This window comes from Pelobates fuscus, chromosome 11 (genome assembly GCF_036172605.1).
Source record: "Pelobates fuscus isolate aPelFus1 chromosome 11, aPelFus1.pri, whole genome shotgun sequence".
Classification (NCBI taxonomy): domain Eukaryota; kingdom Metazoa; phylum Chordata; class Amphibia; order Anura; family Pelobatidae; genus Pelobates; species Pelobates fuscus.
Genome location: NC_086327.1, coordinates 120,331,987 through 120,359,217, shown reverse-complemented (window position 1 = coordinate 120,359,217; position 27,231 = coordinate 120,331,987).

The window sequence follows — 27,231 nt, the reverse complement described above, 5'->3', positions numbered from 1 at the left end:
CTTTCAATGAGTTCTCTTGCAGCAAAATATCCAATAGGCCTCTGGCGGCCTCTTAAATCATTAGTTTGGGTAAGGACTCCTGTAGCATGGCCTTGTCTTTCAGAGACAAATAATTTGAAAGGTTTGGAATAGTCTGGTAGGCCCAATGCGGGAGCAGATGCAATAGCACTTTTTAGGGTATGGAAATTGTCCAGAGCTTCATTGGTCAGACCAAATGGATCTGACTTGAGAGCATCATAAAGAGGTTGCATAAGCAGAGAGGCCTCTGGGATCCATGCTCTGCAGTAAGAAATGAGGCCTAAGAAGGCATGAAGCGATTTTGAAGTCCTTGGAGGTGGGATATCCAGTACTGCTCTTACCCGGTCCCGAGTAAGATGTCTGGTACCTTGAGATAGGCAATGTCCAAGGAAAATTACTGAAGGTTGGCAGAATTGCAGCTTGATAAGTGAAACTTTGCATCCTTGTTCCGCCAAATAGCAAAGGAGACTAATTGAGCACTTTTCAGTAGTGGGTATATCATCTCCACAGAGTAGTAAATCATCCACATACTGGAGCAAGACAACTTCTAGGTGTTCAGCTTGCCATGGGTCAAGAATGGTGCCCATGGCTCTTGCAAATTGACTTGGAGAATTTTGTGCCCCTTGGGGCATGACAGTCCAGGTATACTGTTGCATTTCATGGGTGAAAGCAAACAGGTATTGACAGGATGGGTCCAGTGGGACACTGAAAAAGGCATTAGCCAGGTCAATGACTGTGAAATACTTTGCAGATGGTGGGACTCCAGAGAGCAGAGTGTGAGGATTTGGTACAAGAGGTGTGTCCAGGACAGTAGCTTCATTGACTGCACGGAGATCCTGAACCATCCTGTACTTCTCTGGCTCACCTTTTGGAGTTTTCTTTTTCACAGGAAATAATGGAGTATTGCATTCAGATTTACATTTCACTAGAGCACCCTTCTCCAAGAGTGCTTTGATTTGGATAGAAATGGCTGCAGCCTGTGCTGGTTTTAAAGGATATTGTGGTTTTCTTGGTAACTTAGCTCCTGGAATAAGCTTTACCACCACAGGTGGGATATTTAGGTGACCTATGTCCTCTGGGCCTGAGGACCATAATTTAGCAGGCACCTGTGTTTTTAACACGTCTGGGAAATTGGACCTCGGTTCTGCTGCCTCCCCACGGGGACCTTCCAAATGCAGCATCAGAGGTAGGGAGCACAAGGCTGAGGTGTCTGATTCAGATAGAGGTGTAGACATTTCTACTTGTCCGTCTGGAGTGAAGGTGATAGATGCCTGAAGGCGTGAGAGAACATCAGCGCCTAACAGGTTAATTGGGCATGTGGAGGATACCACAAAGCGAGCAAGCAGGCTAGTGCCAACTCGTAGTGGAGTTGAAAAAGGGCTGTGTCTTGGCTGGCCATCCACTCCAACACAAGAGACATCAATATTGGACAGAAAAGATGGGTCTGGCAGGTCTTGTTCTCGCAGAACACTACGGGCTGCACCTGTGTCAACAAGAAATGTGGTTGGTTGGCCCTCAATGGGTAAAGTCACTGTAGCAAGTGGCCCCCCCTTATCCCCTGTAGACACTGCCATGACAGGGGTTAATGACACAGGCTTGCCAGCTTCCTATTCATCTGGTTCCTCAACTATTGGAACAGTTTTAGTGGCTTTGGGAGCCGGGGCAGGCTTAGGCAGTCTCTTAGGATCTCTCTTGAGGGGTTCAGGGCAATCACTTCTAAAGTGTCCCTTGGCCCCACAATTAAAACAATGTCCATCCTCAGGTTTGGTGCCTTTTGGGACAGGGGTGGAGCGGGACACCATGAGAGGAGCTGAGGTGGGTCTTCTTGGGGTCTGGGCAGATTCCAGACCTCTAGCAACTAAAAGTAAAGTATCCAGAGGGACAACCTTATATTCAGGGCGTGCAGCAATGATTCCCTTGCGTATGGAATCTTTAACACCTTGGACAAATGCACCGGACAGCATTTGTGAATGGATCTTGTCAGTAAGATCAAACCCCAAATCTGTAAACATTTGATACAGTCTTGCATGAAACCTTTCCACTGATTCTCCTTTATCTTGTATAACATCAGTAAGGCCAGCTGCCTGATCTGCAAGTTTGTCCTTAGCCCATTCTCTTAATTGGTTGCAAAAAGTTACCCCGGAGGGGTAATCAACATCACTGGAGAGCAGATCTGTACTGAGGTGGCGGGCCATGCTGGGCCAATATGCATCCCCTGCTTTAATAGCACAAATGCTCAGTAAATCACGCCATGCGGCGGAATAAGTCTTTTGGATTTGGACTATCCCTCGTTAAAAGGGCATAGGCTGCTTTTCTGGGTCGGGGAGTTATTTCATTAAAGCACTAGCTTGAGTGGGGTTAAAGGCAACATATTTAGGAGGAGCCCGTTCTCCCCGACCCTTGTGTCCAAAGGGATCATCGATAGAACGATGAGCTGAGGCTCCCGCAGCCTCCAATGAATCCTGGGATACCCTGTCATCCTCTTCCTCCTCTATTTCTACGATCTGGGCCCTTCTACGTGAGGGGACCGCTTGAGGTGACAGAACCGGGGGATGGGAGGGAGTCCCAGATGCAGGGGTGGCTTGTGGGTCGTAGTCTTGGGATAAGTAGTCACCGGGAAGTACCGGCATCAGGGCTGAATGACTAGGGGCCGCCATATTGGGGGCGTGAAAGGAAGCTGCATTGGGGTTAAGGGAAGAAGTGGCGGCCATGTTGGATGTGGGCACATCCGGGGCAGACTGTGCCGTACTGGGCATGACCGGAACCTGGGGAGTGGCTTGGGGAAGGGGGTATGGCTAGTTTGGATAGGGCAGGGCCATGGGATACGGGAAAGGGTATGGCCAGGCTGGGGAGGGCAGGAGAGTTGGGTGGGGATTTGGGAAGGAGGTGGGATATTGGACCGGGGCGGAGGCGGGTACGGGAGAGGACGGAGAAGGATTGGTAGGGGTGGGTGTAGAAGGAGGGGCCGGAGCAAGGGAGGAGGAGGTAGTTAGTTGGGCGGATGCAGAGGGGAGGGTAGAGCTGTTAACGGAGAGGGAGTGTAGAGAAGAAATGGCAGATGAAATGTTAGGATTAGGTGCAGAAGGTAGTGTAGGGATGGATGAGGATGATGGGAATGTTAGAGATGGGAAAGGGGAAAAGAAAGATCCGTCAGAATTCAGGACCGGGCAGACAGGGGAGGTGATGGGATGGGCATCGGGAGGATTGGGAGTGGGGAACATAGTCAGCTGGCTATCACCTATAGCTGACTGAACCTTGGGGATAGACATCCCCTGGGCGCCATTTTGGGGCGCTGGCTGAGGAAATGCCCCAGCAACACAGTTATTATGATACACAAACAATTTCACACCTTTGTGATTTATTTCTTCCTCAACCCAACCTTCCTGTTGAATAGCCTTCGCTACTCTGTACCATGCTTCAGCAGTCTTTAATAAATCGTTATCTGTAAGCTTGCCTTTCTTCTCTGTCAGTAATCTACGCCAGCTTTCTGGTTGTAATCTACCACATGAAGGCACAGCAATTTTACACACTTTAGCAATTCTTTCAACACCTTTAACCATTTCCTCTCCCTCTCTGTCTTCAACTAAATCACATGCGAGCCAGCCCCTACCGGGCTTACTCAATTCCTGCCCCATATTCCCCCTCCCCCCTATACCAGCGTCCTAGATATAGGGATAGAAAGGAAAAAGGAACAAGAGCGTCTACAATGCTCGACTGCCACTCAAGGAAAAGGGGTCACTGAATCCGCCTACCCGAGGTGGTAGACACGGATTGGAGCGAGGTGAGAAGTGTGTGACCAATCACTTCTCTATCAAGAGAAATAGGAGTGGATAGAATAATAATATAGGAAGTATAGAAAAGGGAAAAGGCAAGGAAAAATCCTTAGAGACAGACACAGGAGTTTAAATAACTCCTAATTACACAAACAAGACAACAGTACAATTGAAATACAGTGCATGCATCACAGTTCAAATAAAATCAACAGTAAACCTTTCCTTTACTCGTGTGCTTACTCCAAAGTCACCTCCCTCAACCCCGTAGTGTCCCCGCTCGGAGAACGACTTCCTTAAGTCTCACTACCAAAGGCCACGGAAAACAACTGACACCGGTCCGAGATCCGTAAGCCTCCCTCGTTACAGCAGCCCACTAACAGTGGCCACCTCTATCCTCACTCCCGTAGTGCCCCTATAAAACCCACTTATAGGTCTCACTACCACGTGGTGCGGGAGACAAGCAATGCCTGCCTGAATCCCCCCGCCACAAATAAAAGAAAATTGGAATTCTACCAGCCTCAGCGCTCGAAGCTGTGGGTTACCACCTCTCTGCAAGCAGAGTTACGTGCACAATGGAGCTAGCTAGGCTGTCAAAGTGACACAAGAAGGATCACAGGAAATTATGAGTCTACACAAAATCCACAGTTCCAACACTCCTCTTTTTCCTTACAGCCACAGCCACGAGGCTCCTAAAAGAGGTAAACAGGCAAAGAAGACCCCCAGGAAAGTTTCCACAGGTCAACCCCCCTTTTTCCTTACAGCCACAGCCACGTGGCTCCTAAAAGGGGTAAAACAGGCAACAGGACTCCAGGCAAATCCCCCGGGTCCACCCCCCCCCCTTTTATCCCAAAAAGGGGTAAACAAACAAACACTCAAACAGAAGACCCAGGCAAATCCCCTCAGGTCCACCCCCCTTTATCCCAAAAAGGGGAAAACAGGCAAAACAGAGAACCCCAGGCAAAACCCCTGCAGGTCCACCCCCCTTTATCTCAAAAATGGGAAACAGGCAAAACAGAGGACCCCAGGCAAAACCCCCGCAGGTCCACCCCCCTTTATCTCAAAAAGGGGAAACAGGCAAACAATTCAAACACACCCAGGCAACAGATAGACTAAATGCAGGTAAACAAGTGAGTAACGAGACACCGGGCAAGATTTTACCTGTCTTTGATGTCCTCCCTGGAAGCAGTCACAGACACGTGGACGGGTCAATCAAAGGGGCCGGAACATACCGGTGGCTCTGCAGAAGTCTCTACCGTGTACCTGGAGGTGATCAGTCTCCTTTCCTTCCCCCTGGATTCCTCCGTCCAACAGCGTCTTCCTTAGGACGGCTCACCGGCCAGACATAGCCCGGTGCCCCACGTTGGGCGCCAAGTTGTTATGGTACTTTTTAGCAGTAAACCAAAATGTTTAAATGTCTATCTGTTCCTGTCCAAATTAAGAAAATTAAATTGCGTATATACGCTGAAGTAATTCAGTCTGACACACAGAGTTCAGGTTAAAATAACTTCGAGGAAATTTATTGGCAAGTCAGTCAAGAGCGGGCTCGCAGGCCCTTTTAAGAGGCATTTTACGTCATCATTGAATATCAGATAATAACAAATAAACATCATTAATTGGATTAATTGTTAAGTGTCTGGATTAGTGTCCACCTATAAATGTAATTAATTGGCTCAGAAACTAAGTGGTTAGCTAGGTGTCCACCCACCAATACGTGGTATTGTTCTGGACACGGGTGGGGACAGGGGGCTCAAGCGCCATCTTCCCTAGCATAAGGCTTACTCGGTGGAAAGGGGGGCTTGAGCGTCATTTTACACGGTCAGTGATGTCATGTCAGGTGCAAGGTCTCTTATGAATAGAACATTTCATTACTACTGTGTTCTCATGGCCTTCAATTTATACTATGTTGCGAGTTAGGGGAGATTCAGCAGTTCCTGAGTTAGTCATGTCTTTATAGAAAATACAGTCTTTGTCCATTGTGTTAGATGTGCTGGGAAATTCTGTCATGTAATGTAGTTTTAAAATGAAGAAGTCAGGTTATGAGGACAAAATGGAGGATTTGTCTCACAGTATGTAGTTAAAATGGAGTTAGTGCAATAATTCAATACAAGTTCAATAAAGATTTTTAATAATCCTACATCAACATCACAACTGAGATCTTAGCCTGCGCTGCTAGAGTAAATCAAGCAAAAAGGGATTTATTGCTACTCTCACAATTCAAGAATTTTAATATATTCAGATGATATTGTTTTGACATTACAAGGACCATGATAACCTGGTGAAAGTTATGCAGGTGTTCTCAGATCTATCAGGATACAAACTTAATTGGGAAAAATCGTCAGCTTTATTTATAAAATTTTTATGTTTGGGAATTAAAATCATGCAATCATACAACAAAATAGCAGAAATGAATGTATTACCACTACTCAAACAAACTAATAAACACCTTAAAGAGTGAAAACACCTAGAAATATCTTGGAGTGGTAGAATAAATATGATAAAAGCATATATTTGACCAAAGTGGTACTATTTATTTAGAATAATACCTCTACAGATTCTATTTAATTTTACTGACACGCGATGAAATAAAGATATTTACCTTATTAATAATACAATTAATTAGAGAGGAACCACAAAACATTTTAGCTCCCATTATTAAAAAATGGGAACAAGCTTTAAGACTACAGATCCCTTAGCTGGATTGGTTAAAATCTCAAACAAATCTCTGGTGAATAAAACTATCCATTGCCTAAAATTAACAGAATTACATTTAAGGTAATAACAAGATGGTATTTGGTATCCAGCAAATTGGAAAAAGATGCATCCAGAAACTGAAATAATTAGATTTTAAACCTGAATAATTTTTAATAAATACTTGGAGTGGACTGAGCACTTAAGCACTTAAGCAGATCGGTCATGGACCAAGGGACCAAGGCAGTTAGGGACCCAACAGAACAGCCATGCTCTGGCAGGACAGATCAGTGATCTGGGATCTCCCAGCCAGAAAAACATAATTCCACACATTCCAGCAATAGGTTATGGTGCCCCTGCAACCTATCGCAGTGTAAGTAACCCACCCCTCTCACTTACTGAGTGAGCCCATACAGCAATCATGCCCTGTGCCAGGTCTCCTCCATGCTATCCTAATAATAGAAAAAACTAAATGGAACTGTGTCATTAAACAGAAGATGTAAGCTAGCCGACATTTCCTGATTTAAATAGGATGTCTTTAACAGAGAGCTCATGAGAAGAATGCACTATTTGTTAATTTATAAGGGAGCGAATGTATACAATATCAAATAGGGTAAAGATGGCAAACGAAAATCTCACCCTGGGTGGAGGGGCCTGACTCCTAACATGGCCGGACGCACTTTTTCTCAGCTCCTGCCACTTCGGGGCTATTAACATGTCTACATGGCTGCAGAAAAGGGGGCAGCAACCCAGAGCAACTAGCAACCTGACTACTAACCGGGGAAGACAATTCTGGTCCTGTAACCCGACAATCCGTTGAGTAATTGGGCTGTCCGGACCCACGGCCTACTGAAGCTGAAGCTCCTACGGTGGAAGAGGCGGCCGATCTCACGACCTCGGGCAAGAGGCTTACTGCTACATACTCCCAGCCCTGCGAAACCGTACTGCATTAAATTAAAATACTAAAATGGTATTTCCTAAGCTTTAATTCCTAAAATACCCACAAAACCCACTGTATTTTGTTTTTAAAATGAAAACCCACATTTTTGTTTTGTAGACAGGAACAGATTGATATATTCTTCTGTTTCTCTTTACAGCTCCTGTGTATAGACCCATCCCAGCGCCTGGGAAAAAAAGGGGATATTCGCAGCCACCACTTTTTTAAATCCATCAACTGGCAGGAGCTGGAGGCTGGAAATGTATCTCCCCCTGTCGCATTATGCAATGTAAGTACATGAATAAAATGCTGAACATTAAAGCATCACTATTTCTGTTTAGCTTAAACTTTCGTAAGATAATATAGGACATACAGAATCTTATTAAAGGACCACTCTAGGCACCCAGACCACTTCAGCTTAATGAAGTGGTCTGGGTGCCAGGTCCTTCTAGGGTTAACCCATTTTTTCAGAAACATAGCAGTTTCAGAGAAACTGCTATGTTTGTGAATGGGTTAAGCCTTCCCCTATTTCCTCTAGTGGCTGTCTCATTGACAGCCGCTAGAGGCGCTTGCGTGATTCTCACTGTGAAAATCACAGTGAGAGCACGCAAGCGTCCATAGGAAAGCATTATGAATGCTTTCCTATGTGACCGGCTGAATGCGCGCGCAGCTCTTGCCGCGCGTGCGCATTCAGCCGACGGGGAGGAGAAGAGGAGGATCGGAGGAGGAGAGCTCTCCGCCCACCGCTGGAAAAAGGTAAGTTTTTACCCCTTTCCCTTTTCCAGAGCCGGGCGGGAGGGGGACCCTGAGGGTGGGGGCACCCTCAGGGCACTCTAGTGCCAGGAAAACGAGTATGTTTTCCTGGCACTAGAGTGGTCCTTTAATGCTTCACATATTGACACAATCCAATGCTTTAATAAATAAATTAGTCCCTTCTATGTCATACATATATATTTATTGCATTGGAATTTCACTGGTATTGCAAACATACATGACTTTTTAAAGACGGCTTTAGTGGGGTCTTCACAAGGTTCCTTCACTTGGGGAGAAGTTTTAAGTTTCCAATAGATTTTCACAAGCTCAGCATTCAGGGAACTACGCAAGCAATTTAATATATAATATTTAATATGGATCCCCAGAAAATCTTTATCCGTGAGAATGGCTAATTTGGCCATTTAGAACTCCAAATAAATGTTGAAAGATGAAAAACTGAACTATGTTTTCTAGGGATGCACCAAAATTGTCGGCCAAAAATGGGCCTATCCCATTTCGGCCGAAAACAGGTGAAATTTGCCGAAATGTATTTAACATTTTTTTAATTTATCTTTTTAAATATGTTTTATTTATGTAGTGCATAGTTTAACAGACATGTTTGCCTTGATAATTCAGATGATTATATATCACAATGAAAGATAGTAATGATAACATGAAAAGGCAAGAATACTGCCCTTGGGCCGGGGGGGGGGGGGACACACTATGGGACAGGGGAGGTGGGGAAGGAACACTACGGGACAGGGGAGGGAGAACACTATGGGACAGGGGAGGGGGGAAAGAACACTATTGGACAGGGGGTTGAGGAAAGAACAAAATGTTACAGGGAGAGAGGAGAAAAGAACACTATGGGACGGGGAGGGGGAGAAAATAACACTATGGGACAAGGGAGGGGGAGAGAAAAGAACACTATGGGACAGGGGAGGGGGAGAAAAGAACACTATGGGACAGGGGAGGGTGGGAGAAAAGAACACTATGGGACAGGGGAGGGTGGGAGAGAAAAGAACACTATGGAACAGGGGAGGGTGGGAGAAAAGAACACTATGGGATAGGGGAGGAGTGGGGAAAGAACACTATGGGATAGGGGAGGAGGGGGGAAAGAACACTATAAGACTGGGGAGGAGGGAGGAAAGAACACTAAAAAAAGGAGGGAAGAGGAACACTAGAGGGGGGGAGAGAGGAACATTTAAGGTAGGGGGACTACGGTACAGGGAAGGGAAAAGGAACACTCGGGCAGGGGGATCACAAAAAGAGAAGTTTTTATATTAGATTCATTAAATTAATTAAAAAGTCTAATATTAATAAAATTATAGAAAATAAAACTATTTTAAGATCATTTGGGGAAAAAAGTCATTTTCGGTTTCGGTTTTCGGCCAAGGGCATCCTGAATTTTCGGTTTCGGCCCAGAATTTTCATTTTGGTGCATCCCTAATTGTTTACATTTCATGGTTATTCTTTTTTTTTTTTTTAATTTATAATCTTTATTCGGAGATCAACTCCATTTTCCTTTTTTTTTTTTTTCTTTTGAGACAGGTAAAACATTGTTCACAACGATAATACAGAACAAAACAAAAAAAAGACAAAAAAAACATAGCAAACAGTAGGCCAAACTAACAATCGAGTTCCTATTGAATATAAGTAATCGAAATAAGAATGTTGTTCTGAACACGTACAAATTCATCTTAAATCCCCACTGTAAGCACCCCCAAAGACAATAAAAGAACAAGACATCAATTGGTCATATAGGGTCCTACTACATGAACGGAACGGACATCATGAACCCAAGGTATTTCAGGAGATTATCTATAAGTCGTCACAAGCATCCATCTTCCCAAGCCAAAAATTATATCTCTCTTGGTATTTTCTGTTTAAATCAGATTCCATTTTTAATTGATATTTAATTTGTTCTTTAACTATGAGCCAGGAAGGCACTAACGCCATTTTCCAATACCTTGCGATAGATAATTTGGCCGCTAAAAGAATGTGTAAAATGAGCGGAAGTGAGTTGTGGCTAACCTGGCGGATATCTAGTTGTAAGAGACATACTTGTGGTGCATGAGCTAATTGGATCGTGGTGATATGTTTTATCTTGGCCAGAATCATTTTCCAGAATTTCTGAATATAGCTACAGTTCCACCATATATGTAAGTAGTTGCCGCATGAGAGATTACATCTCCAACATATGGAGTCGGCTGCGATATTAAACTTCTTAATTTTGCTGGGTACCATATACCATCTATTTACAACTTTAAATTGGCATTCTACCAGGTTAAGACAGTGAATGTATTTGTAAACCAGATTAAGAGCTTCTCTCCATTGGTTGCAAGTAATCTGAATATCCAGATCTTTTTGCCAGGAGTTTATTATGGATTCTAAAGGTTTATCTAGGTCTTTTTGCATTAGGCTTAATCCCATAGCTAGTAATTTTTTTGGGGAGTCTCTGTTGAGGATGTTACTTAAATCTTTCAATCTATTAGAGTTTTCTAAATTAAGATATTGGTTACAAAAGCCTTTTAACCTAAGGTAGTTGAAGATTTCCTTATTATCTATTTTATATAATTGCTTTAAAGTCTGAAAGTCCATCCGTCCATTTCTATCCATTAGGTCTTGAAATGTTTGTATCCCCTTCTCGGACCAGGTTTTTGAGTTGAAGTTGGGCATATAGTATGTTATATTTCCTAAAGGAAGGAGAGGAATTAACTTATTGTGTAGACCTAGGGCTTTCTTAATTTTTCCCCACTCTTTTAAGATGTTTTTCAAAACAGTACTAAGTGATATGGGATCTGGCTTGTAGTCAGTCCTTAATTTTAAGGGCCAAAAAAGCAGGGACAGATCCTCCAAAAATCCCTCAGTGGGGGTAAGGTCTTGTTCTAGTTTATACCAGATCTCATTCTTACTATCCTTTAACCCCTTAAGGACACATGACATGTGTGACATGTCATGGTTCCCTTTTATTCCAGAAGTTTGGTCCTTAAGGGGTTAATTGGGTGATGGCCGCATGTGTGAAAGTCGCAGCTTTTTGGTATTCCTTTAGGATAGGGATCCCCAGACCCCCCTTTTTCAATTTTAAGGATAAACGGCTTAGAGCTATTCTTGGGGGCTTATGTAGCCAAATAAATTTATTTATAAGGGATTGAGCTAAGGATAACCAGCTATCCGGGCACGGTAAAGCCACCATTCTAAACAGGTAAACCCATTTTGGGATGATGTATGACTTGATTACGTTAATGCGGCCCCACCAAGAGATCTCTAAGTTTTTCCATTTTTTCAATTTCTTTGCGGTAAGCTTAAGAAGGGGTAAAAAATTGAATTCCATAATCCTATTAACGTCACTCGCAATTTCAATTCCTAAATAATTAAAGGACAACTCTGCCCAATCAAACTCAAATCTTTGGCTAAGAGTATCCCTCAGTTCCTGAGAGAATTTCACTGCCAGAGCAGTAGTTTTGTTAACATTGAGTTTGTAACCAGAGTATAGTGAGTATTCGTCTAAACAATTAAAAAGAGCCTTTGCCGAGTTTAAAGGCTCCGTTAATGTTAACACAACATCGTCAGCATACATTGTTAATTTGATACAGTCGTCTTTAAGATTAGGGCTTTTTATTGCTTCGTTTTTCCTTATTGATATTGCTAAAGCTTCTATTGTCATTAAATAAAGAAGAGGTGAGAGCGGACAGCCCTGTCTTGTCCCGTTATTCAACGGGAAAAACTCTGAGCTGAATCCAGCCCCCATGACTTTTGCGGAAGGAGTTGAATATAGGGCCATTATTGCCTTCCTTATATTTCCTCGTAGACCAAAGGCTTGTAGGACCGCGTCGAGGAAATCCCACCTGACCCTGTCGAACGCTTTCTCTGCGTCTAGGGACAGGATCAGGAGGGGACATTTCCTCAACTGGGCCCAGTCCACTACGTCTATCAGACGTCTAACGTTGTATACTGAGGATCTTTTAGAAATAAAACCCACTTGATCCCTATGGATTATATCCGTCATGATCTTATTTAATCTATTTGCCATTATTGATGAGTAAAGTTTTAAATCTTCATTCAACAACAAAATAGGTCTGTAGTTGGTTATTAACTCTGGTGATTTTTGATGTTTAAGAATAGGGATTATACTAGCCTTTAGCATCTCCGGGGGAATGTTACCCGTTGTCATAAACTCATTAAAGGTGTCCGTTAAACTATTTACTACATGTTCCTTCAAGGACTTGTAGAATTTATTACTGTAGCCATCCGGGCCTGGGGTCTTGGATGTTTTTAGTTTATCTATAGCTTGGCTAACTTCTACTGAGTTGATAGGTTCATTCAGATTTTGCAGTTGGACATTCGATATTTTAGGCAACCTTAAATTCTCTAAGTATTCTGTTAAATTTACTGGAGCTTGTCTATCCGGGAGATTATATAGTTTAGTGTAGAATGATTGGAAAGCGTGGCCTATTTTTGATGGGTCTAGGAGAACCTTGTCCTCTTGAATAATCTTAGTTACCCTCATCTTGATTGAGTCCTTCTTCAACCTATTCGAGAGTAGTTTATCCGCTCTATTACCCTTGTAGTACCAAGAACGTCTTAATTTTTCTAATGAATAGTTTGCTTTCTGAATGAGTAAGTCATTGATATTATCCTTGATAATCGTCAATTTTTTAGTAATGTCTATTGAAGGGTTGTTCTTATTTATATACTCTAATTTATCTAACTCTATATAGAGGTGCGCAAGATTATGGGAGTTCTTTTTTTTTTCTAGAGACCCCATCTTAATGAGGTGTCCACGAATTGTGCATTTATAAGCACACCAAATAGTGGAAAAAGCTAGATCATCTTTAGAATTTTCTTCAAAGAATAAATCAGTAGTTAACTTAATTTGACTTAGATATTCCGGAATATTTAGAAGACGGTCGTTCAGTCTCCAATTAGATCTATTTTCCTTCAAACCATCATCTAAAATCATTATTAACGCATTATGGTCTGACCATGCGATGTTTTTAATAAAGACTTTCTTCAACATTTTGGATATGCTTGGATTTGAGTCAATCCTAGAGTATACCTGGTGTGCCTGTGAGAAACACGTAAAATCGTGTTCCATAGGATGAAGGGTACGCCAGAGATCCAAAAGGCCTCTATTCTTTAACAAATTACTGAAGGATTTTGCTGAGGTTTTTAGCTGTTTATTATGGTGGTCCCTGATCAAACTTCTCCTATCCAATTCTGTATTAAGAATGCAGTTAAAGTCCCCCAAATAGATTACCATGCCCTGGCTAATTCTGTCAACTTTGTCCAACACTTTCCGGATGAACCTTATTGGGGCTTGATTTGGGGCATAAAGGTTCACAATCGTATACACCTTATTATTTATTTCACAGATTAAAATGTGATACCTGCCTTCTGGGTCCTGTATTTGGTGAATAAGTTTGAACGCTACTCTAGAAAAAATAAGGGTAGCCACTCCTCTTTTCTTTTTATCATATAAGGAGGAAGAGAAAATAAACGGATAATCTTTATAGTTTAGACCTGACCTTCCTCTTCGTTCCCAATGTGTTTCCTGCAACCCGCAGATGGAAATAGATTCTTCTTTCAGAAACTTTAGGAGGATATTACGCTTTTGTGGTGAATTCAGGCCCCTAAGATTTAGTGTTAATACTTTTATCATTGGAATACCAATTAAGATTTAAACAATCTCCCATGAAGCCCTCATGGTGAAAATGACCATATATGACCAAAACATAACAAAACGACAAGCACGTACAAAAAACATTAAATCCCCAGTGGCTCCCAACCCTTCCTTCCTTAGGAGCCATCCTTTACCCGATATTGACCGTTACCTACCAAGGTGCAGGTCAATTAAACTCAACCGCATTAGCGGTTGGGGGGAGCAGAAGAAGATAGTATCTAGTTATCAACCCCTGAGCTTCATTTGTAAACTATATGGAATCTATCATCGAAAGAGGATAATAGAAATATCCCCTATTAACCCAGATGCAAAGAAGCCACAAAAAAAAAAAAAGCAAGGTCTTAGCCTTAGTGATCCTCTAAACCTTTATCAAATGTGTCTTTTTAGCGAACTCAGTTACAATAGTTTGGCAGTGCCTTACTAAATGGTGCCTGCCCCGCTTAAACAAGTGAACTCGTAACTGTGTGTGATAGGTATAAATTATTTGTAATATGCCATATATCGTGGAATCACCTAAAGTATCTAGTAGAATTTTATCAATTCTGTATTATCGCGTGTAGTCCTTATAATAATTATATATATACGTGTGCTTGGGTTTAAACCCACTGCCATTTTTTAGCCAAACGTGCAAAAGAAAAGAACAGTCTTAGGCTTGATTTATACCATTGCAGCAAAGTCAACGACCGTCCTCCCCAAAACCTTTATCAAATATATCTTTTAGCGGACTAAATAACTTGCTTAACAATGCCTTACTAAACGGTGCCTGTCCCCCTTACACGAGTGAGCTTGTGAGTGTGTACGATAAGTATAAATTTTTCATGATATACCCGTGTATCGTGGAGTCCCCTAAGATATCTAAAAAATTTTTGACAATTCTATATTATCACGTGTAATCCTTATAGTAATTATAAATATACGTGTGGTTGGGTTTGACCCCATTACAGTATTCTATATAGACGTGTTTCAAAAAGGGCCATTATCCCAACCTTACACTAACCCGTGGTAGTTCGCGTTTTAGAGAATAACATAGTGTAAGAACCCCTTAACCACTTAAAAAAAAATTTATCTTTCTGTTTTGCATAGCAAAAAAAAAAGAAAAAAGAAAAAAAAAGAAGAGAAAGTTACATAGATTTGCTAGCCCCTCCAAAGGGCTTTGTCTGATACTCTACTGATCGCATCTAGATATATTGTAATAGCCATTGGTGGAGTTTGTCCACTTCCTTAAAGACTTGTAAATTATCATTGTGATGGAACTATAGACCTGTAGGGAATAACCACATATAACCTATGTTATTTTCTCTAAGCCTTTGTGTACATGCTAGGAATTTCTTTCTTGCAGATCTTGTGGCCAAGGATAAGTCATTGAAACATTTTAACTCTTCAAACTTTGAGTCCTTTAGGGATTTCATCCTTAAGGCCAGATTAAATTTCGTCTTTAAGGAGAGGGAATGAAAACTTGCTATCACTTCTCTTGGGATATGTGCCGGCAAGCTGCTTGATTTTGGCAGTCTATGTACATTCTAAAAAATGATTGGGATGTCCTGCAGCTGGATGTCTAGAAAGTTTAGAAATTCAATCAAGTAAGTAGAAAGCATTTGGTTAGATATATTCTCCGGGATTCCTCTGATCCTAATGTTTTTCCTTCGGGACCTATCTTCCCAATTCACCAATTTTGTTTCCAAGAGATTTATCTTCTGCTCCAAGGCGCTTATCTTATCTCCCATCATGTTGTTTTTAAGGATCGAGCATTCCAGCTTATCTTCAATGGAAGTAATCTTAATATTCAATTTCTTTATTTCTTCTTTGAAAGTAGTTGTAATGAGGTGCATCTCACCTTTTATCTTTTCCATTTGCGCATCAAAGCAGTTATTCAGAGTATCTCTATCGATATTGAGGAGGTCAGCTGGGGGGGAAGTACAGTTCAGATTAGGACCACTTATGTCCACAAGACTTGAGTTCGCCATATCTTCTTTGCTGGGCTTGACCGAGCTCGCTTGACTTAGTCTCCTTTCTTTCTCTTGTGAAAAAAAATAATTAGACAAACGTTTGTCAGCTTTTTGTTCAGCTTTAGATTCGGATCTGAGTTCAGCTTTTTTGTCTCTTTCTTTCCTGGTGTTAGGCTTATTCTCACCTTTTTTTGCCGCCATCTATTCTCTTGACGCGTGAAGGCGTGTGTAAAAAAGAAAATATCAAAAACAAAAAAAGATAAAATAAACTAAAAAGAAAAAAATAAAAATAAAAAAAAAATAAGTGCGCTCAAAATGCCCTCAGTTTTGCATTCAGTTTTAGATGGCTCGTTAGAAAAAGGCAGATAAAGATGTATATAGATTGGCTTAAGTTCCAAACCGCCTCTGCCTAAAGTAATAAGGGCTTTAAAGATAAGTTTTTAGATATAGTGCCTGTGTGTCCCCAAGAGGAGAGAGGGAAAAATACGTCCCAATAAACGTTCTCTGAGTTTGCTTTTTCTTTTTTTTTTCCCTTCACAGATTTTAAAAAGCTTCTCAGGCTTCTGGCTTCTGGCCTTCTGGCCTTCTGCAGTTTTAAATCACCAAGTCGCCTTAGTTCGCCTTAAATCTCCAGTCGCTTCCCAGCCTCTGTGTCCACAAGTCACAATAAGAGGTATACACAATCAAAAAAAATTCCGGGAGCAGTGAGTAAGGAGGGTATGAAGGGAATTTATAGCATTTTATCGTTTTTATAGTTTTGTCGTTTTTAGCGTTTTAGCGATTTGCCTTTAATCCCAGTTTTGAAGGGTAACGCTAGATATCTACTGATACTACTGATTCCCAAACACTAGGTACATTCTTCATGTTCAATTAGATTAAGTGAATTAGTACTTATTCCAAATAGGCTTGCCAGTTCATGCAAAAAAGAAACCAAAACGTTAACATGCGGTGCCTCAGCGGTACCTCAGCAGTACCTTGGCGGGCTTTGATTTTAGTGTACCTTTAGAGTACCTTCCCAGCTTCCACGCGGGAGCTAGGGGCCGAGAGAACCCCCCTCTCAGAGCTTCCTGTAATGTGCTGTGCCGAGTTGCTCCGTCTCCCACTTGTCCCTCCTCAAAGCTCCTCCGGCAGTTATCAGTGGTTGTAGCAGTTTACAAAGGCAGGTTCGGTAGCAGCTCAGCGGTAGCCGCTCAGCGCTCAGCGTTTTGGGCAGCTATACAGGCAACACGCAGTGTCCGCCATCAGACGGGCTCGGTCGCCACTTCCTCTCCCTCCACTCCCCTCGTCCGCGCGACGTCACCACGTGCACGTCACGTCATCGCTCCTCCCCCGAGAAAAAACTATTTTTATACCTTTCATGGTTATTCTAATATCAATATTTATATTCTTTCTCTGTAGAGATCATCCTTGGAAAGCTTTAAGGAAATTGTCACCATTGAAGAGGCGCTGTCACTTTCACCTGCCTTACAGTTTAAACTTAGTTCATCTTTCCAAAAACGATTTGAAGGATTTAATTACATAAACCCGAAATGGATGAAGCTATCAAATACAGAAAAGAATAGTAAGAGAAAAAGAGAGGGCGAGATTGAAGAACCAAATACTGCAGGAAAGAAAAGGAAAGTGGAACCATCAAAGCCCACATCAGGTTCTTCATGTTCTCCTGAAGCAATCAACAGGAAGAGAAGAAACAGAGAGGGCGAGATTGAAGAACCAAATACTGCAGGAAAGAAAAGGAAAGTGGAACCATCAAAGCCAACAGCAGGTCCTTCATGTTCTCCTGAAGCAATCAACAGGAAGAGAAGAAACAGAGAGGGTGAGATTGAAGAACCAAATACTGCAGGAAAGAAAAGGAAAGTGGAACCATCAAAGCCCACATCAGGTTCTTCATGTTCTCCTGAAGCAATCAACAGGAAGAGAAGAAACAGAGTGGGTGAGATTGAAGAACCAAATACTGCAGGAAAGAAAAGGAAAGTGGAACCATCAAAGCCCACATCAGGTTCTTCATGTTCTCCTGAAGCAATCAACAGGAAGAGAAGAAACAGAGAGGGCGAGATTGAAGAACCAAATACTGCAGGAAAGAAAAGGAAAGTGGAACCATCAAAGCCCACATCAGGTTCTTCATGTTCTCCTGAAGCAATCAACAGGAAGAGAAGAAACAGAGAAAGCAACAATGAAGAAGAAGTTCCAAAGAGACAACGAAAACCTGAGCATGCCGATCTCCCAGAATCCCCTTCTTCAGGTAGAGGAAGAACACGGGCTCCTGCAAGGGTAAGATAATAAGGTGTTATTACTTTTTGTTAAATATATCAGAAGTCTTCATGCTTTACTATGAGGAACTGAGTGTATTCTACTCATAACTCCTGATGTTTTATACCATTGTTCTAATGGTTCATTGGGATAGCAACAAGAAAAGCCTGAATGATTAACCTGAATTGTTAATACGCTATAAATATTTCACATTAATTAGTTTTTTTAGAATTGAAATTTATTTTAATAATATCGATGGTTTGTAGCAAAACTGGAAGATTTTTCTTTCTGTGAAAAAGAACAGCCTTTTTTTTATAACATCCCAGTATTTTTATATTTTTTTCAAGGTATTTAATGATACTGCCCAAATGGATTTATTGTTAAAATGTGCACAACGACTGAATATAACTTAACCCCCTGTTTACTTTTTCTTGTGATAGCAGTTCTGATGTGCACTAAATGCTACATGTCAGGCCTATGGAAACACCTAACCAAGTATTTCTTATCCTTTTACAGAGAAGTAACTCTGTAGGTCTAAAAAAAAATCCCAAGTACCCTTGCCTTGAGAAAGTAATTTCTATTGATTTAAATGCCAAATTAAACTTTAAGACACTTATATGTAAGTCAATCCCACACTGGAGAACAAACCTGACTAAAGGTAGTAAAGAATATATTCCCGGAGAGCAGGAGGGAGGGAACCACCAGACAGACCCACTCCCGACTGGGGTGGCCCAGGTGGGAATGTCCTCCGACAACAGACCTCTAGACCTGAACCCTGGACTAGGACATGAGCTGCTATTAGAGGACGCGTCCTCAGTACGATACACAAATGCATGACCGGCAACTAGGACAGAAAGACGCATTCAGCAACGTAGCGTAGCCACACTCATTATACCCGCGAAAAGCTAACATAAGAAACATGACATTTGTTCCTCACATTTTCTTATACACCTTTTGTTCATGCGTAACTGCTGCTTATGCTCCTATCATATGATTGCACTCATGCAACCAATAGCTCCTGAAAACCTAGGTATAATGACTGCCTAAGAGGTGGTGGCTTAAACCACACCACTATCATTGTCAAAATTAGGAGCTACCCTCAAAAGACCATACAGCTACACTCACCTACCGATGCAAATTGAGTCTAATCCAGCACCTAAGCCTGACGATTCCTCCTTCTTTATCTCCCTTCTCTTTTCTTCTTGTTTTGACACATGACCCAAGATGGTGGATTGTAATGTAAAATGAGGCTGGTGTACCAAACCACTTTCAGGATATATTTCTTATTTGACTTGACAGAATAACTATTAACTACTGCACACAAAGGAAACAGCCTAGCAAACTGACACATTCTCGCTGATTTAACATACTTATAGACACACACACATTCAATGACAGACACACACACATTCACTAACAGACACACACACAATGACACTCACAAGTTTTTATTATTTTTATTTAAGTCCACCCAGCCTACCTTTGGGAGAGCTGGAGCGGATCCTTTCTCTGGGGTCCAGTAAGAATTCTTTCTCTGGGGTCTCGTGTGGCTGCTGTCATCTTCATGGTCTTCTTCCTCTGCTCATTCATACACTGTTTAGCGATACTGGGGCCAGAGTGATGCCAAAACGAAGCTCCTGGCATCACTGCATGGCGGTCATGGGAGCAGTGTTGGAAAAACGCGGAGATTACAGCTCCCTCACTGCCCGGCTAGAGCCTCCCCCTGGACACTAAATTTGGGCAAAGTAGGCACATGCTGTCCAGGTGAGCAGGTATCTACTCTGCCTTAGCGCACACCTCCCCCTTGTTGTGGGGCCCTAAGGTGACAAGCTGGACCAGCTCTTGCCATACCCCCTTCTTTTGGTGCACGTACCCCCTGCGGTACACATACCATAGGTTGAGAAATTTACAAAAAAAGCCGCCCCCAAACGCCCAGGGCAAATGTCTTGTTAGCCTTGCGGCTAACAGATATGCCGGATGGGCTGGCTGTTAGGCGCGGGCGGCAGTGGCGAGGGAGCACTTTCCCCTGAGCTCTCTGCTCAGCTCCCTCGCGCGCCGCCCGCAGAGTGAGGCTGGGAGGCGGAGCCAGAATATGACATCATATTCCGGCTCCCAGCCTCACTCTGCGGGCGGCGCGCAAAGGAGCTGAGAGCTCAGGGGAAAGTGCTGCCTCGCCACTGCCGCCCGCGCTTAACAGCCAGCCCATCCGGCATGTCTGTTAGCCGCAAGGCTAACAAGACATTTGCCCTGGGCGTTTGGGGGCGGCTTTTTTTGCCGCCCCCTGGAAAATGCCGCCCAAGGCAAATGCCTTGTTTGCCTCGCGGCTAATACATCCCTGGCTCTACTGAGTACAGTTCAGGGAGAAATGAAGGATGTGAAGGGTGCAGGGAGTGGGTCTGTGCAGTATGTAGTGAGGGAGTGGGTATGTGCAGTATGTAGTGAGGGAGTGGGTCTGTGCAGTATGTAGTGAGGGAGTGGGTCAGTGCAAAGTGTAGGCAGGGAAGGGGTCTTTTCAGGGTGTAGGGAGGGAGGGGGTCTTTGCAGGGAGTAGGGAGGGAGGGGGTCAGTGCAGAGTGTAGGCAGGGAGGGGGTCAGTGCAGAGTGTATGCAGGAAGGGGGTCTTTGCAGGGTGTAGGGAGGGAGGAGGTCTTTGCAGGGTGTAGGGAGGAAGGCTGTCTTTGCAGGGTGCAGGGAGGGAGGCAGTCTCTGCAGGGTGTAGGGAGGGAGGGGGTCTCTGCAGGGTGCAGGGCGGGAGGGGGGCTGTGCAGGGTATTATGGAAGGAGGGGGGCTGTGCAGGGTATAATGGAGGGAGGGGGCTGTGCAGGGTATAATGGAGGGAGGGGGCTAGACATGGGGGCTGTGCAGGGTATAATGGAGGCAGGGGGGCTGTGCAGGGTATAATGGAGGGAGGGGGCTGTGCAGGGTATAATGGAGGGAGGGGGCTAGACATGGGGGCTGTGTAGGGTATAATGGAGGGAGGGGGCTAGAAAGGGGGGCTGTGCAGGGTATAATGAAGACAGGGGGGGCTGTGCAGGGTATAATGGAGGTAGGGGGCTATCTTGTATAAACATTCTAAATTATTTCAATAGATCTTCCTAGCCAGAGCTGTGCTGCCGGGCCCCTGACTGGCTCAGGCCCTCGGTCCACGACCGATCTGCCCGACCTGTGAGTCCGCCCCTGGTTCTGATGACTAACTGTAGAAATATATGCATTTTATCGCTGTTCATTTCTCCTACATATAGTGGCAGGAAAATGTCTAGCAGAAGAATGGAACTGAAGTTATCCTACTAAGGCCTCAATTTAGTTTTCCTGGCGCTATAGGGTCTTTAGGTCCCCTAGACCCTAAGGGCCCCACTCTCACCGGGCTGAAGGGGGAGGAAGGGGTTAAACTCTTACCTTTCTCCAGCGCTGGGCTCCCTCGGCGCTGGGGAACTCTCCTCCCTCTTCCGACGTCAGCGCTGAATGTGCATGCGCGGCAAGAGCCGCGCGCGCGTTCAATCAGCCATAGGAAAGCATTTCTCATTGCTTTCCTATGGACGTCAGTGTCTTCTCACTGTGATTTTCACAGTGAGAAGCGCGGAAACGCCTCTAGCGACTGTCAATGGGACTTTCTCTAAAACTGCTATGTTTACAGCTGCAGGGTTAACCCTAGATGGACCTGGCACCCAGACCACTTAATTGAGCTGACGTAGTCTGGGGGCCTATAGTGGTCCTATTTTTGGATAAACATTCTAAATTATTTAATATTTTGAAAAATGTTTTAATATTTTTATATATGTATTCAAGATATTTTTTGATATTTTAATTTTAAAAAAAAGCGTATCTCAACCACAGTTTGTCAAGCAGTGTTTCAGATTTTTATATTATTAACCCTTTAAATACTGATCAAACCATGCCATTTTGAAGTATTTTTCTAATAAAGAGAAACTTTTTAAAGAATGCTGTGGATGAGTGAACTCTTTATATATATACTTTGTTTCAGCTAATATTAATTCTGTTTTACTGCCTGGTGTTAATATGTGTTCAACCCACATGTATTACTCTGGTGATTGCAGACTGCAATTTAAATTTGCCCCAATCCTTCATGTCAAGGCTGTATCTCTACCCGTTTAACACCATCACGCTCTTTGATTGACAGGCACATGCCCTCACTCATGCATACACTGACATACAGTCACTGACAGATCCACAGTCATTGGCACTCACTGTTTAACCAACACACATTTTCACTGAGAGACACCCACACACTCACTCACTGTTACACACACTCACTGACAGACACACACACACATACACTCACTGACAGACACACTCACACACATACATACACACTCACTTACAGACCCACACTCATTCAGTGTCAGATACACACCCAATCAGAGTCAGACACACACACTGAGAAACACACATGCACACACACATTGACAGACACACACGGATACACATTCACTAAAAGACACACACAAACTAACTGACAGACACACACACACACTCCGTGACAGACACTCACCCACTGACAAACATACATATTCACTGACAGACATATATACACACTTGCAGGCAGACACACACACACACACACACACACTGACATACACACATACACACTCACTGACAGACACATAAACACTTACTGACAGACACATATACTCTCTTATTGACAATCACACATACACTCTCACTGACAAACACACACTCAAAAACACACATACACACACTCACTGACAAACACAGATACACACACTCAGTGACAGATACACACACATTTGTATATATATATATATATATATATATATATATATACACACACTCACTGACAAACACACACACACTCAGTAACAGACACACATACACACATACAAACACACTGATAGACACAAATACACACTCACTGGCAGACATATATGCACATTCACTGACAAACACATATACACTCTCACTGACAGACACACACATACACTCTCACTGACAAACACACACATTCAGTGGCTGACACACACACACACACACTCTTTGATAGACACACATACATATACACTCACTGACACAAACACCCAGCGACAGACACACACACATACACACTAACTGACAGACATCCACACAATGATACTCACAATTTTTATATATATATTTTTAACATTTTTAACATTCAATCCACCCAGCCTCCCTACCTTTGGGAGTGCTGGAGTGGATTCTTTATTTACCTGGGGTCACTCGTGCACCTAGTGATTTCATATTCCAGTTCCGGCATCACTGCGGGGAGCACGAGGAAGCAGAGCAGGAAAAGCTCAGGGGAGAGTGCTCCATTGCCCCCCTACTACAAAATGAGCAGATGCCAACCTCGAAGGGGGCCCTAAGGTGGCCAGCCAGCGAACGTTTAGACTCCCCTAGGACAAGACGTTGACAAGGCATTTGGGAGGGGCAGTGTGTTTTGCTTCCACCCTAAAAGTGACACCCAAAGCAAATGCCTTGTCAGCCTTGTGCTAAATACGGCGCTGACATAATGTTAAAAAAAACAAATACTGTGGAGTGGTGTCTATACAGATCTGAGGTTTGGTATTGGAATGTAGAAGATGTCAAGTAACAATCACTTGCAGTCTCCTGGAGACGCACTGTCATTTTTTGACACAAGCCAGTTGATTGACACTTTGTTTAGAAGTGCCATCCCTAACCTTGCTGGCATGTCTGATATGAAATAAATATATTTAACAGACTCACAATGTGGTTGGGACATTTATTTCCCAGTGATGGAAACTGCTATTGCACATCCATACAATTAAAAGAAATTGCCTAATATAACTCACTAAGACACTTTTCACTCAGCAGTGAACAAGCGGCTCAAATATTTCACCAATATATCCAGACTTTATTAAAGGCAGGGCCGGTGCAAGGATTTTTGGGTACATAGGTGAAGATGTATTTTTACGCCCCTCCTTCCCCCAAAATAACATCTTCACCTATGTGCCTCTTAACCAGCCCCTCTCCCTTTCCATTATTGGACCTCCCTTCCCTGTCCCTTAGTGTTCTTCTAACCTCTCCCCTCTTTTCCCTGTCCCTTGGTGTTTCTCTCCCCTCCCCTCCCTGTCCCTTGGTGCACCTCGCACCCCCTTAGTGGCTGCACTCCCCTTCCTGGTGTGACTCCTACCTCTCTTGTAGCGTTGCCGAGTGGAGGATATCCCCTACCGGAGCTTCAATTTTCTGTACCTGGCCGGACTGATAAGGAGTGCTCTCTCAGTGAGCACCTCCAGTCAGTCTGGCCGGGTACAAGAAACAGAAGCTCCTGTACTGCGCACGCCACGCTACACTCAGTGGTGTATACACCGACAGTCAAACACATTCAATGACAAACACACAGACTCACTGATCTGACACACACTCATTCATTGACACACACACACTGACACTCATGACAGACACACTGATTGTCACACACAGACTCAATGGCAAAGATACTCTCACTGATTTGACAGACATTCACAAACACACACTCATACACTCACATGCAACACTGATACAAACACTCACAGACACACACACTCACACTCACACACATACACTCACTCAAACACTCATTCACAGACAGTCACTCACAGAAACACATACTCACTCACACACACACACTCAGTCACTCACAGACACACAGACAGTCACTCACAGACACACAGACAGTCACTCACAGACACACAGTCACTCAGACACACATACAGTCACTCAGACACACATACAGTCACTCACAGACAGTCACTCACAGACACACAGTCACTCACACACAAAGACACACATACACAGACACACACACACACTCACACACAGACACACATATAATCACACACAGTTATTCACACACAGTCACTCAGACACTCACACACATACACACATACACAGACACACACACACTCACACACTGACACACATACACTCACACACAGTCACTCACACACAGTCACTCAGACACACAGACACTCACACACAGTCACTCACAGACACACAGACAGTCACTCACACACACACACACACACACACACGCACACACACACACACTCACACACACACACAGACACTCACACACACACACACTCACACACATACACTCACACACAGTCACTCACAGACACAGTCACACACAGACACACATACACTCACACAGACACTCTCACACATACACTCACTAATTATTTTATAAATAAACATTTTCCACCCAGCCTCCCTACCTGGAGAGCTGGTGTGATGAGAAATCATTCCCTGGGGTCCAGTGGGGCTGCTAGGCGGCGTGCGGCAGTTCTGTGATCAGGCACGGTGAGGGAGCTCTAATCTCCGAGCTCTGCTCCCTCGCGCGCTATCTGCTGATGCCACTGGAGCCGGAATATGACGTCATATTCCGGCTCCCGCGGCATCAGCAGACAGCGCGCGAGGGAGCAGAGCGGTGAGATTAGAGCTCCCTCGCCGCGCCTGATCACAGCACTGCCGCACGCCGCTCCGGGGGTGCAGAAGGTGGCCTGGCAGGAGGGAGAGCTTCCCTCCTGCCCGTCACTGATATCTTGCGCACCTGGAGCCGGTGCGCCCTAAGGCGGCTGCCGGTGCCGCCTTATGGACGCACCGGCCCTGATTAAAGGGACACTATAGTCACCAGGACCACTACAGATTAAAGGGACACTATAGGCCAGTGATGGTGAACCTTTTTGAGCCCGAGTGCCCAAACCACAATACATGCCAACTTTTTTTTCCTCAAAGTGCCAACACGGCAATTAAACCTGAATACTGAGGTTTACGTTTAGAAAAAACAACTTGTACAGTTGTCCGAACTAATTAACAACTTTTGTTTTAAAAGAAGAACACAACAACAGAGAGTTCAATTATACAAATTTTAAATAATGAAATAAATAGATAAAATGAACTTATATGTATTAGTATCTCCAACAAATGCAATACATACACACACACACTGATGAATAAATACACAGTCTGCTGAATACATATACTACTGAATACACACACACACACACCGCTGAAGACACACACACAGCCCGCTGAATACACACACACACTCCGCTGAGTACACAGACTGCTGAGTACACACAGACTGCTGAATACATACACACACACAGACTGCTGAATACACACACATACTGCTGAATACACGCACACACAGACTGCTGAATACACATATATACAGACTGCTGAATATACACACACACACACTGCATTGAGGGGTGCAGTGTATGTGTTTGTGTGTGTAGTGCTGTGTGTGAGGGGTGCTGTGTGTGTGTGTGTGTGAGGAGGTAGGGGTGCTGTGGGGTGTGGGGGTAGGGATGCTGTGGGGGTAGGGGTGCTGTGTGTGTGTTGGGGTAGGGGTGCTGTGTGTGGGGGGGTAGGGGTGCTGTGTGTGTGTGTTGGGGTAAGAGTGCTGTGTGTGTGTGTGTTGGGGTGTGTGTGCAGTGGTGTGGGGCCCCGGTGTGAAAATTGAGCCGTGGGCCCCTCCCCGCGCTTATTTTACATACATATTCACTGACAGACATATACACACTCACAGGCAGACATACACACACTTATATTCCGGCACTGGCATCAGTGCGGTGCGCGCAAGGGAGCTAGGCAGAAAGCGCTCAAAGCCTCAAAGCAAGGGAGCTGGGCAAAAAACTGTGTGTGTGGGGGGGTAGGGGTATTGTGTGCGAGTGGGTAGGGGTGCTGTGTGTGGGTGGGTAGGGGTCCTGTGTGTGGGGGGTAGGGGTACTGTGTGTGTGTGGGGGGTAGGGGTACTTTGTGTGTGGGGGGTAGGGGTGCTGTGTGTGAGGGGTAGGGAAGCTGTGTGGGGGGAAGGGGTGTAGGAATGGTAAAGATACATTTAATAAAAAAGAAAAAAGGTATATTAGATCTGTATCCCCCCTCCCTCCTTCTTACCTTTAGTGAAGGAGGGAGGGGACACAGCCATCCCTGATGGTCCAGTGGTGGTAAGTACTGTAAATAGCAGCTCTCCTGTCCTCCTGCACGATGCGTGTGGAGCGTTGCCATAGTAACGCGCGGCAACGCTCCACACATATTGCTTGCGGAAGGACAGGAGAGCTGCTTCAGAGATCCCTCCCCCTGCCTCTGGACACGGAAGCAGAGTAGGCCCCCTCCCCCGGTGACCTATGGCCGCGTGCCCACAGAGAGGGCCGGCGTGCCACGTGTGGAACGCATGCCATAGG